This window comes from Pan paniscus, chromosome 7 (assembly GCF_029289425.2).
Source record: "Pan paniscus chromosome 7, NHGRI_mPanPan1-v2.0_pri, whole genome shotgun sequence".
Taxonomy (NCBI): domain Eukaryota; kingdom Metazoa; phylum Chordata; class Mammalia; order Primates; family Hominidae; genus Pan; species Pan paniscus.
The window spans coordinates 113,938,188-113,948,252 of NC_073256.2; positions in this window are offsets into that span (position 1 = coordinate 113,938,188).

A 10,065-nucleotide genomic window follows, 5' to 3' on the forward strand; every position below is an offset into this window, starting at 1 on the left:
TCCAAGTCGGAAGAAGACAGCAAAAAAAGCAACTTTTCCAACATACAATTTACTTTTAATAAAGTATGAATATTTCATTTTGAGAACATTCCCTGGAATTGCCACATAATTCATTAAAAACATTTTTTAAGCAACACTTGGAACAGTGTTTACTTAAATCCTTAATGGCCTTAATTAATTCTCAAATTCCTGCCCCATCACTTACAGAATCAATTCACTTTAGAGTGACTAAAAGGAAACGATAGCCTAGCTTTCTAAAGCCACGCAGTGTCCCTCAATTACAGAGGGTAGGAATGGGTATACCTCTAACTGTGCGAAGCAGAGTGAAATTCAATTCATAGAATAACAACTGCTGGGAATATCCGTGCCAGGAAAAGAAAAATTTCTGGCAAATATTTTGTCACTGCTGTAAAGCAAAATATTTGTGAAAGTGCCAAAATAAAGTCTGTCATGCCAAAAGTAAATCATTGTATAGACTGACATCCAGTTTTCTTCAACTGTACACTTTCTGCTTAGTTTTTTTTTTTTAAGATGCAGTAAACAATACTATAAAAAGTGTTAGTAATGATTACTGAGTTCAGGAAAATTTTGGTAAAATGTAAATATTAAAGCCAATGTGAAAATTTCCTGTTTCCTTAACCACATGTAAATGATTTCTCTTGAGTGAATATGGCTTTGTGTTTGAGAGACTTGAAATATTCACACTGTCCCATTTTCAGCCCGTAGGGGGAATAGGAAGCACTTGGGTTTTATTTTTGTTTTTCAGTTTTAGTTGCAGGTGCGTAGTACCTGAATTTCAGGATTAGGACCTGTTTAATAAAAGTGAACAAGATTATAAAAATTGCCATTTCTTAAGGGTTGATGGTTTCTCATCAAACGTTTACTGAATTTTTGTCAATGCACTTTTTTGCAAGTTAGACAAAATGTACTTGTTATGGATGTCGTCTGTTAGGTCTAGGAGAGTAAGCTAATTAAATAGAATATGATTACTTTCTTCAAGTGTCCCTAAAGAAACTACTGTGTCCTACTTCATAGTTCTAAGGAGCTTATTTCTTCAATATCTTAGACATTTTGAAACATCAAGGAAAGATGTTAGGTGAGCAAAAATATAAAACCTAGAAATATTGTGGGGTTAATTTTATAAGTGTGATCTTTATAGCGTTAGTATAATTTCATAAGGGGTGGTAGAGAAAAAAATATTTTTAAACATACTTGGTAGTACCAAAAAAGGCAACAACTTTGAGCAACACTATCTCTAATGTGAATTTCTAAATTCTAAGCCCGCACCAGACATCGGTGAGACCCTAAGAGGTTTCCAATTAAAATTAAGCCAGATGAGAAATGGAGTAATCTGAAGTGAGTGATCACTAAGGTTTTTTTCAGTTCTAATATTTTATGACAATTGTGAAATTTGAGACTTGGCCATTTCTGGGGAATTACATTAAGTCAGCACAAAAAACTTTAAAAGGGTAAAACCACATCTTTCAGTGATAAAAACAGTTACCAAAATCACTTCTGTCCCACTCTGTCTCCAAACTCTGGGTGACTTCACTCTTACAGTTTATGGTTGTAAAGTTTCATTTATTTTTGTTTATCTGCTGTATATGGTCTTTAGCAGGGCATTTTCTGACCATGGAATCGTGGCAACTCTGAGAGCAACTTGGTTTCCTGCGAATTAGCTGGAAGGGTGTAACCCAAGCCGTCAATCCAACCCACAAATAGCAGAGTGAAATGTTAGGCTTTGGTGCTTCAGAGATGCTGAGTGCAAGATGCATTTATTCCAGTTTTGTTGGCAAAATAGCATTCAAAAAACAAATGCTTGTATGTGCAATCCATCAGAAGTTCAGTCAAATATTTGCCTGACTATGCACTGGAAACTTAAAGAAGCAGAAGGTATGGTGGTGAAGTACACAGACAAGGACCCTGCTCACGTGGAGCTTTCATGAACTTGGTGTGGGTTGCAGAGTGAAAATAAAATCAGTAAATGAAAGTGACAAATGGAAATTATCAGTTGGTAATTTCCACAATGGACACAATAGAATATAAGCTGACGTGTGGGACTGAAGGGCTGTAACAGTCCAGAGAGGCTAGGTGTGCTATGGTAACAATCTGGAAGTCTCAGCAAATTAAAACAGCAAAGATTTCTTTCTTGCTCCACTCTGTGTCCCATTGGTTGATGGGGAGCTGTGCTCTGGATAATTGTCATCCCCTCTTCAGGGCTCAGGCTGATGGAGTAGCCATTATCTGAAACACTGGGGGTCACTGGTAGAAGGAAAAAGGGTGAAGCACACAGTGGGATCTTAAAGCTTCCACCCATACTTAATTTGCCAAAGCAAGTCATATGGCCACATCTCATGTCCAGGGTGCAGAGAAGTGCAGTCTTACTTTGTGCCCAGAAGGAGAGAGATGGAATATTTGTGAGCAGCCAACATTACTACTATAGCTGAGTCAGCAAAGATCTCTGAGAGGGGAAGGCCTGAATGATGTGTAGCCAGCTGTGCTAAAATCAGGACAAGCATGATTTTAGCTGTGAAAAGATTCTGAAGAGGGAACAAGCTTGGCATGTTGGAGTAACAGGGAGAAGACCAGTAGCTGGTGAGTGGGGAGACAGAGGTAGAAGAGGTGGAAGAAGAGGGCTGAGAAGTACAATCCCCCCTTGACTGGTCTTCTTCCTCTTTTGTTCCTTTGTACTTTATTTCCCACAAGGAAGCTAAACCGATCTCATTAAGGTAGAAATTAGTTTATGTTGCTTTCTCCAATGGCTCCTATAGCACTTAGAATAAAGCCCCTGCTTCTTACCCTTGCCCTTAAGGTCTGCAGGAACTGCCCCCTGAACAATGCATTATAAGTGGACACGGTGGTGGTAGCATGGCTAGTTGGGAGGTCATTATAGTCACCTAGGGAAGAAATGGTGGTGGCTTGGCCTAAGGTGGTTATAGTGGAGATGGAAAGGAACTGTTGGGGGAGGAACAATCAATAGGTCTTTCTAAAAGGTTGGAAGAAGTAGGAAGTAAAGAAAAGAATCAAAGAGGGCATTGCCATTTTTGCCTGAGTAGTGGGTGAATCATGTTCTGAGAAGGAATACCATGGGGGAATTGGCTGCTAAACCAAGGTTTTCTATTGGGCCATGTTAAATTAGAGAGGACTATTAGACAACCAAGTGGAGGTGTCAAGTGAACGATTAAATGTCAGAATCGAACTCAGAGAAGAGGTCCTCTCTTGGAACTGGAGATATTAATTTAGGGGTAGTGTTAGTGTTCATTTGCCTGTTGGCACTCTGATTCATTTCCTGCTCTTTCATGCTCTACTCTGTATAGCTTGAGGATGAGGTGCTACCAGGAGAGTGGGGTGTGCAAGGTTGACCCACACAAACTACATTTCCCAAGCTTCCTTGCCAACTGGCCTCTGGGAGAGTTTGGCCAATGGAAGACACTGACATTGCTCTGAGAATGTAATTCTCTGCAAACCTGGCTGCTGAAACTGCCTGTTGTAACCTGAGACTAGTTTTATCAACAGCTACCGAAACAAGCTGCTGTGTCTCTAAGACTAGTTTTACCTACTGCAGTCACTCACCAATCAAAGCTTGCCAGCTCCCCAGAACCTTACTGGTGCCAATGAACTTTCTTGAAAAGAAGTAGGTAACATTTCTTCTTTTTATAAAACCTCCAACCTTCTCTTGTTCTTTAGACATACGGAAGACCACCCAGTCTGTGTGCATTCCTTGAATTTCAATTCTTGCTTCCCATATAAAACATTTTATTTTATTTTATTTTATTTTATTTTATTTTATTTATTTGAGATGGAGTCTCACTCTGTCGCCCAGGCTGGAGTGCCATGGCGAGATCTCGGCTCACTGCAACTTTCGCCTCCTGGGTTCAAGCGATTCTCCTGCCTCAGCCTCTCAAGTAGGTGGGACTACAGGCATGCAGCACCAGGCCTGGCTATTTTTGTTATTTTTAGTAGAGACAAGGTTTCACCATGCTCCCCAGCCTGGTCTGAAACTCCTGACCTCAAGTAATCTGCCCACCTCGACCTCCAAAGTGCTGGGATTACAGGAGTGAGCCACCGAGCCTGGACTAAAACATTTTAAATTTAGAGATTCATCTCTATGTTTTATTTGACTTTGACAACTGTATAAACTATGTTTTTTCCTACACTTACATACCTATGATAAAGTTTGATTTACAAATTAGACACAGTAAGATATGAGCAACAACAATAATAAAACAGAACAGTTATAACAATATAGTGCTCATGATTTCACAGAGAGAAGACTCATTTTGACCTTAGATCTCAGCAACCTCAGTATACAATATTTTTCTTTCCTTATAAAGTTGGCAACTTTCACCTTTTCACTTAAAGGAAGCACTTTATGGCTCTTCTTTGCATCTCTAAATTATCAGCATCACTACTCTTGCACTTTAGGGCCATTATTAACCAAAATAAGAGTTACTTGAGCACAAGCACTGTGATACTGTGTCCGTTGATCTGATAACCAAGATGGCTACTCAGTGACTATGCAGTGGAGAGTGTCTACAGCATGGGGACATGAGACAAAGGGAGGATTCATGTCCCGGGTGGGATGCAGCAAAATGGCAGATTTCATCACACTACTCAGAACTACACATAGTTCAAAACTTTTGAATTGTTTATTTCCAGAATCTTGCATTTAATTTTTTTTTGAGACAGGGTCTTGCTCTGTTGCCCAGGCTGGAATGCAGTGGTACAATCTCAGCTCACTGCATCCTCTGCCCCCACCAGGTTCAAGCAATTCTCCTGTCTTTGCCTCCCGAGTAGCTGGGATTACAGGCACCCACCACCATGCCGAGCTAATTTTTGTATTTTTAGTAGAGGTGGTGTTTCACCATGTTGGTCAGGCTGGTGTCTAACTCCTGACCTCAGGTGATCCACCCTCCATGGCCTCCCAAAGTGCTGGGAATACAGGCATGAGCCACCACGCTTGGCCTATTTAATATTTTTGGACAGCAGTTGGCCTCAGGTAACTGAAACTGTGGAAAGTGAAATTGCAGGTGGGGGGACTACTGCAAATAGAGAAGGATGGTCCTGGGTCTGCCTTCTAGCAGTGTGACTGTCTTTTTAGGTGAACCAGTACCTGATTCACTGTTGAGCACTGGTTTGCCATGTTGGCAGATGCTTTGCAGATAACACAATCTTTCATTGCAAGGGAGGAAAGTCCCCATAATGCACCACTGACACGTTTTTGAGAAAATTAATAGGTAGGTAAAGTATCCTCTTCTACCTGGTCATTAATAACATAAAATCTGAACTGTTTTTAAAATAGAACATAGTAGTTGGGTGGAGGAGTAAGAAGTATTTGAATATCAGGAAGTGCCACTATTATCTGTGTTTACAATGGGAACATATCAGCAAATAAAGCAGTGAGTAATTCTCCCACTTGTAGCTTTGTCCTAAAGTCATTGAAAGCATGATTTTTGCCAACCTTAATTACATTCTGCTTCAGTAAATGCCAGAGTATGCTTGAATTCCTCTGTCGAGATCAATTACAGGGATGAGCAGTAAAGAGGGTAAAAATGTAGACGACTTGGCTCTATGTCAGATCCAGGACTTAGAGATCATGAAGTTTCCTTTTCTGATAACCCCACATCTTAGTCCTTTATGCTTTTAGTATCTGTTACCCATTTTTTTCACTTAGCTCATTTTTTTCATGTGTAAAATAAAGATAATAATATCCACCACATTGGCTTCTGGGAATTCAATGAGGCAATGGAAGTGATGCACTTAGCACTATATCTGGCCTCTGGGAGATGCTCAATACTCACAACCTGTAATCCTAGCACTTTGGGAGGCCGAGCTGGGAAGACTGCTTGAGCCCAGAGTTGAGACCAGCCTGGCAACATAGTGAGACCCTGTCTCTACAAAAAACTTTTAAAAAAAATTAGCTGGGCATGGTGTCATGAGCCTATTGTCCCAGCTACTTGGGAGGCTGAGGTGGGACGATCACTGAAGCTTAGGAGATGGAGGCTGCAGTGAGCCATGATGGCACCACTGGACTCCAGCCTGGGCAACAGAGCGAGATTATGTCTAAAAAAAAACAAGATAATTTATTCTTCTCCCAAATACTTCCTGAGCACTTTGCTGGGCACAATTTCAGTCCCTGGGAAGAGACAGACAATAACAAATAAGTTATATTGTCATGTGCTATGTAACATTGTTTGTGTCAATGATGGACGGCATATATGATGGTGGTCTTATAAGATTATATTACCATATTTTTGCTGTACTCTTTCTAAGTTTATATATCTTTACATACATTAATATGTAATGTTGTGTTACAGTTGCCTACAGTATTCAGTATGGTAACATGCTGTACAGGTTTGTAGCCTAGGAGTCATAGGCTGTACCATATAGCCTAGGCATGTAGCAGGCGATGTCATCTAGGTTTATTTAAGTTCACTCTATGCTGTTTGTACAACAACAGAATTGCCCAATGATGCATTTCTCAGAGCATATCCTCATCATTAAGTAATGCATGAGTGACTGTGTGTCAGTGAAAAGGTGACATTTGCGCAGAGTTGAAGGTTGGTGAGGGATTGAGCCATGGTGTGTGGGGAAGGGGAACCAGGGTCTTGGGGGATCTGGGAAGCATTGCAGGCAGAAGGAACAGCAATTGCCAAGGCCTAGAGTGTAGCCAAGGAGCAAGTGAGCTAGAGAGTAGAGTGGTGGGTAGTCAGGGCTGTATCCATGAGCCAGACCGCATATGTATGGCCTTGTAGTCATTGTGATGACTTTGAGGAGCAGGATTTTGAGCCAAGATGTGACATGATCTGACCTATGCTTAAAATTGGTTCTCAAACCTCAGCAGGGATCAGAATCATCAGGAGATCTTGTTAAAATACAGATTTCTGGGCCCCAGCCCTGGAGATTCTGATTCTGAGAAACTCGTGGGTGGAACCTGAGAATGTGCATTTCCAACAAGTTTCTCAGGTGCAGCGGCTGCTGCTCGAGCAGGGACTTCTTTTTGAGAAGCAGTGCGTCAAAGGGATCACTGTGATTTTACTTGGATTACCATGTTGACAATAGGCTAATTGGAGGTTGGCAGAGATGAGCAAAAACACAACAGGGAGACTAGTGAAGCTATTGCAGGACTCAAGGAGAGAGACAATCATGGTGATAGAAGTGGTCAGATTCTAGAGAGCCAGGGTAGCCTCAAAGTCAGGAAATCCAGGTGAATACATAATAAATGGTCTGTTGATGTTACATTACAATATCTGATAACATAATATAATCTGTGTTTTCAGGCTTTATGGTCATTCCATTTTTTGAAGATCTAACCAACCAGATTTGCTAACAAATCCTGGGTGACCCTCTCTTCTTCTTCCAGATGGCCACACATTCCATTATCCTCTCCTCTTCTCAGGATATCGGGAACTACTGTCATTACCCATTCCCTCAATCAACCTCACTCCTTTTCCTTCACTCCTTTAGCTTTTAACATTATACCTTGTCTGGCTTTGTGTTGATGGATGGTATAGATATAGATGTAGATATAGATGTAGATATAGATATCTACTTTTGCCTTCAGTTCTAATTATACTGAGGACCTAGATTATGTTTGATTCACTTTGCCATCCCCACCCCACATACCCCCAAACCTCCTCACCCCCTTCTGCTTCCCATCCCCACTACCACTACCATTCTTAGTACTAGCCAAGTTCCAAACGTTGCATGCATCATCAGATCTCCTCCATTTCTCTGTGAAATTTTGGGACATTCAGCCAAGCAAAACAAAACAAACAAATGACCGATGTCCTGTCAAGTCTAAAGAGAGTTGAAGTAACTAGGTGTCCACAGATACTTGTTAAACCCTGGGCTTGTACTTCACCTCCTTAAGGCACAGAAAGTGCTCTGATGAATTTATAGTTTTCTTCCAGATACATTTTAGCATTTGGCGGATAAATATTTAGCATTTAAACAGGGAGCTGATTCGTGTTTTTTCCCCTTTGTTCTTTCAATATTTCCGCCATTGTGCCACATAATCACCACGCTGGATCCAGGCTGTCCCTGAGATCAAAAACTACCCTTTTTATGACCCATTCTCCCATTTATGTGAAGGAGGCTGGGCTGTAAACATGGTATGAAAAAAATTCTTATATGCCATCTTGATTGCTAACATCTGTTCAAATTTCCATTCATAAATTTAAAATTCAGGCTTCTGTAGCCATCTGTTTTCTCACAACAATCTGAAAAGAAGAAAAGCCCAAGGCAGATGTGCGGTTGGGAGAAGAACTTCTGCCCGGCTTGGCCAACTTTTGAGAGTTTTTACTTTGTTTTTGTTTTTCCTCCCTAGCAGGGTAGGCATGAATTTTCTCCCTTCAGGGAGATTTCAGTCCCCGTGTCTCAGTTTCCTGTTAGACAGTGGGGTTAGAAAATGGCTTTTATCTCTCTGTCCTTCCCAATTCCTTCTGTCTCCCTCTTCCCCCACTCTCTGTCTTTCTGTCTCTTTCCCACGTGTATGTGCACGTGTGTGTGTGCACATACACTCACAAAAATGCCCATCTGTGAACAAGAGGTAGGAACTGAAAACTTTCTGCTGACTTTCTTAAAGTTGCCCAACAATCTCAGCACACGCTGGTGAGCTAGAACCCACTGCTTGCCTGGATCATAGGCAATTTTCTGGCTTGGTGGGCCTCTCATTGGGAATTTCTCCACGGATTACTTTGGCATAGCTAATGGATATGATTTGGCAGCTGCAGGATCCAGATGCCAAGCCGGGCAATGGCCCTTTTTTATTTTGCTCTTGGCAGTGTCATCTATGTCTAAGGGACTGGGCTTCTTCTAAAGCCACCTGGCTTTGTTCCAGCAGTGCTGTTGCAACAACTGTGAAATGCCTTCGAAAGCTGACATGACATTTTGGAGGCCTGCTGGGCTACAGTACTCTCCTAAATGGGACCTAGCTTGGGACTCACTTTTAGCATCAAATACTTTTTTTCCCCCCAGTTTGTGTTGAGAAACAAGTTCTCAGCAAACCACATTCAAAGTCTATTTTGCATCCTAATGTCCACTCTGAAAACCTCAGCACTATGGATCAAGCCTCCACCCATCCCAAACTTGAGTTTAACAGTTCTGCACGCAAGCTGGTGGTTTGTGGGATCATCTTGCTGGGTTATATGTGCTCATTTTCACTTTACTCTGACATTGCATTTATATATAACTCATGACTGATGTCCTGGGCCTCACTGTGTGACAAGTCGTTTAACCATTCTGAGCCTGATTTTCTAAAATGTCAGTGGAATAGAAGATATCGATACCTTACCTCCCCTTGCTTGCTAATGAGTGGATCACTGGGGTGTAAGGAAGGGCTTGACAGGCATTGATGATGTGGGAATACTTGACTTATAAATTACCCATACTTCTGAACAGCTGTTATCCCCACATCAGAGCTGCCCCAGCCATTGATTTCATCAGGGCCTCCCACACTGTCACTGAAGCCTCTCTAGTATCTACTTCCCCTCTCTGCTCTCTGTATCGTTCTCCTGTCCTCTTCCCCTACTCCCTAGACTCCTCAGTGCTCAAGATTGAGGAGTACTCAGAGACAGAGACAAGGTCACTGGAGCAGAGATGACAAATATCTGGTTTTTGGTCTTCTTTTCCCATTTCTTTAGACATCATTAGTTGATTCTAGTATGCACTCCTGCTAAGGCCAACCTCAGAATTCTTCTCCAGACAGGGATCCCTGCAGCCACAAGTAATCAGTTGGAATTGGGTTGGGAGATTAAACTTATCCACCATCTTCTATCTAGGGGGACACTGGTCTTGGGGCCACAGTGGCTCTGAATCAGCCATGTTGTGAGTTAAATAGTTTTGGTCTACTTAGATAGGTTGGCCTAAGGAACCAAACCTAACCTTAATACTGTAATACTGTTTTGGGGGGAAACACATTTGGAACTTGAAACATTAGCTTAGAAGGGAGCTTTTGGAAAGCCACTGGCACCTAAATCAGAGTTCACCTGTACTTGGTTATGGCATGATGAGAGTGGCACGTGGGTAGAGGCTGAGAGCATGGACTGCTTGGTTGTAATCCTG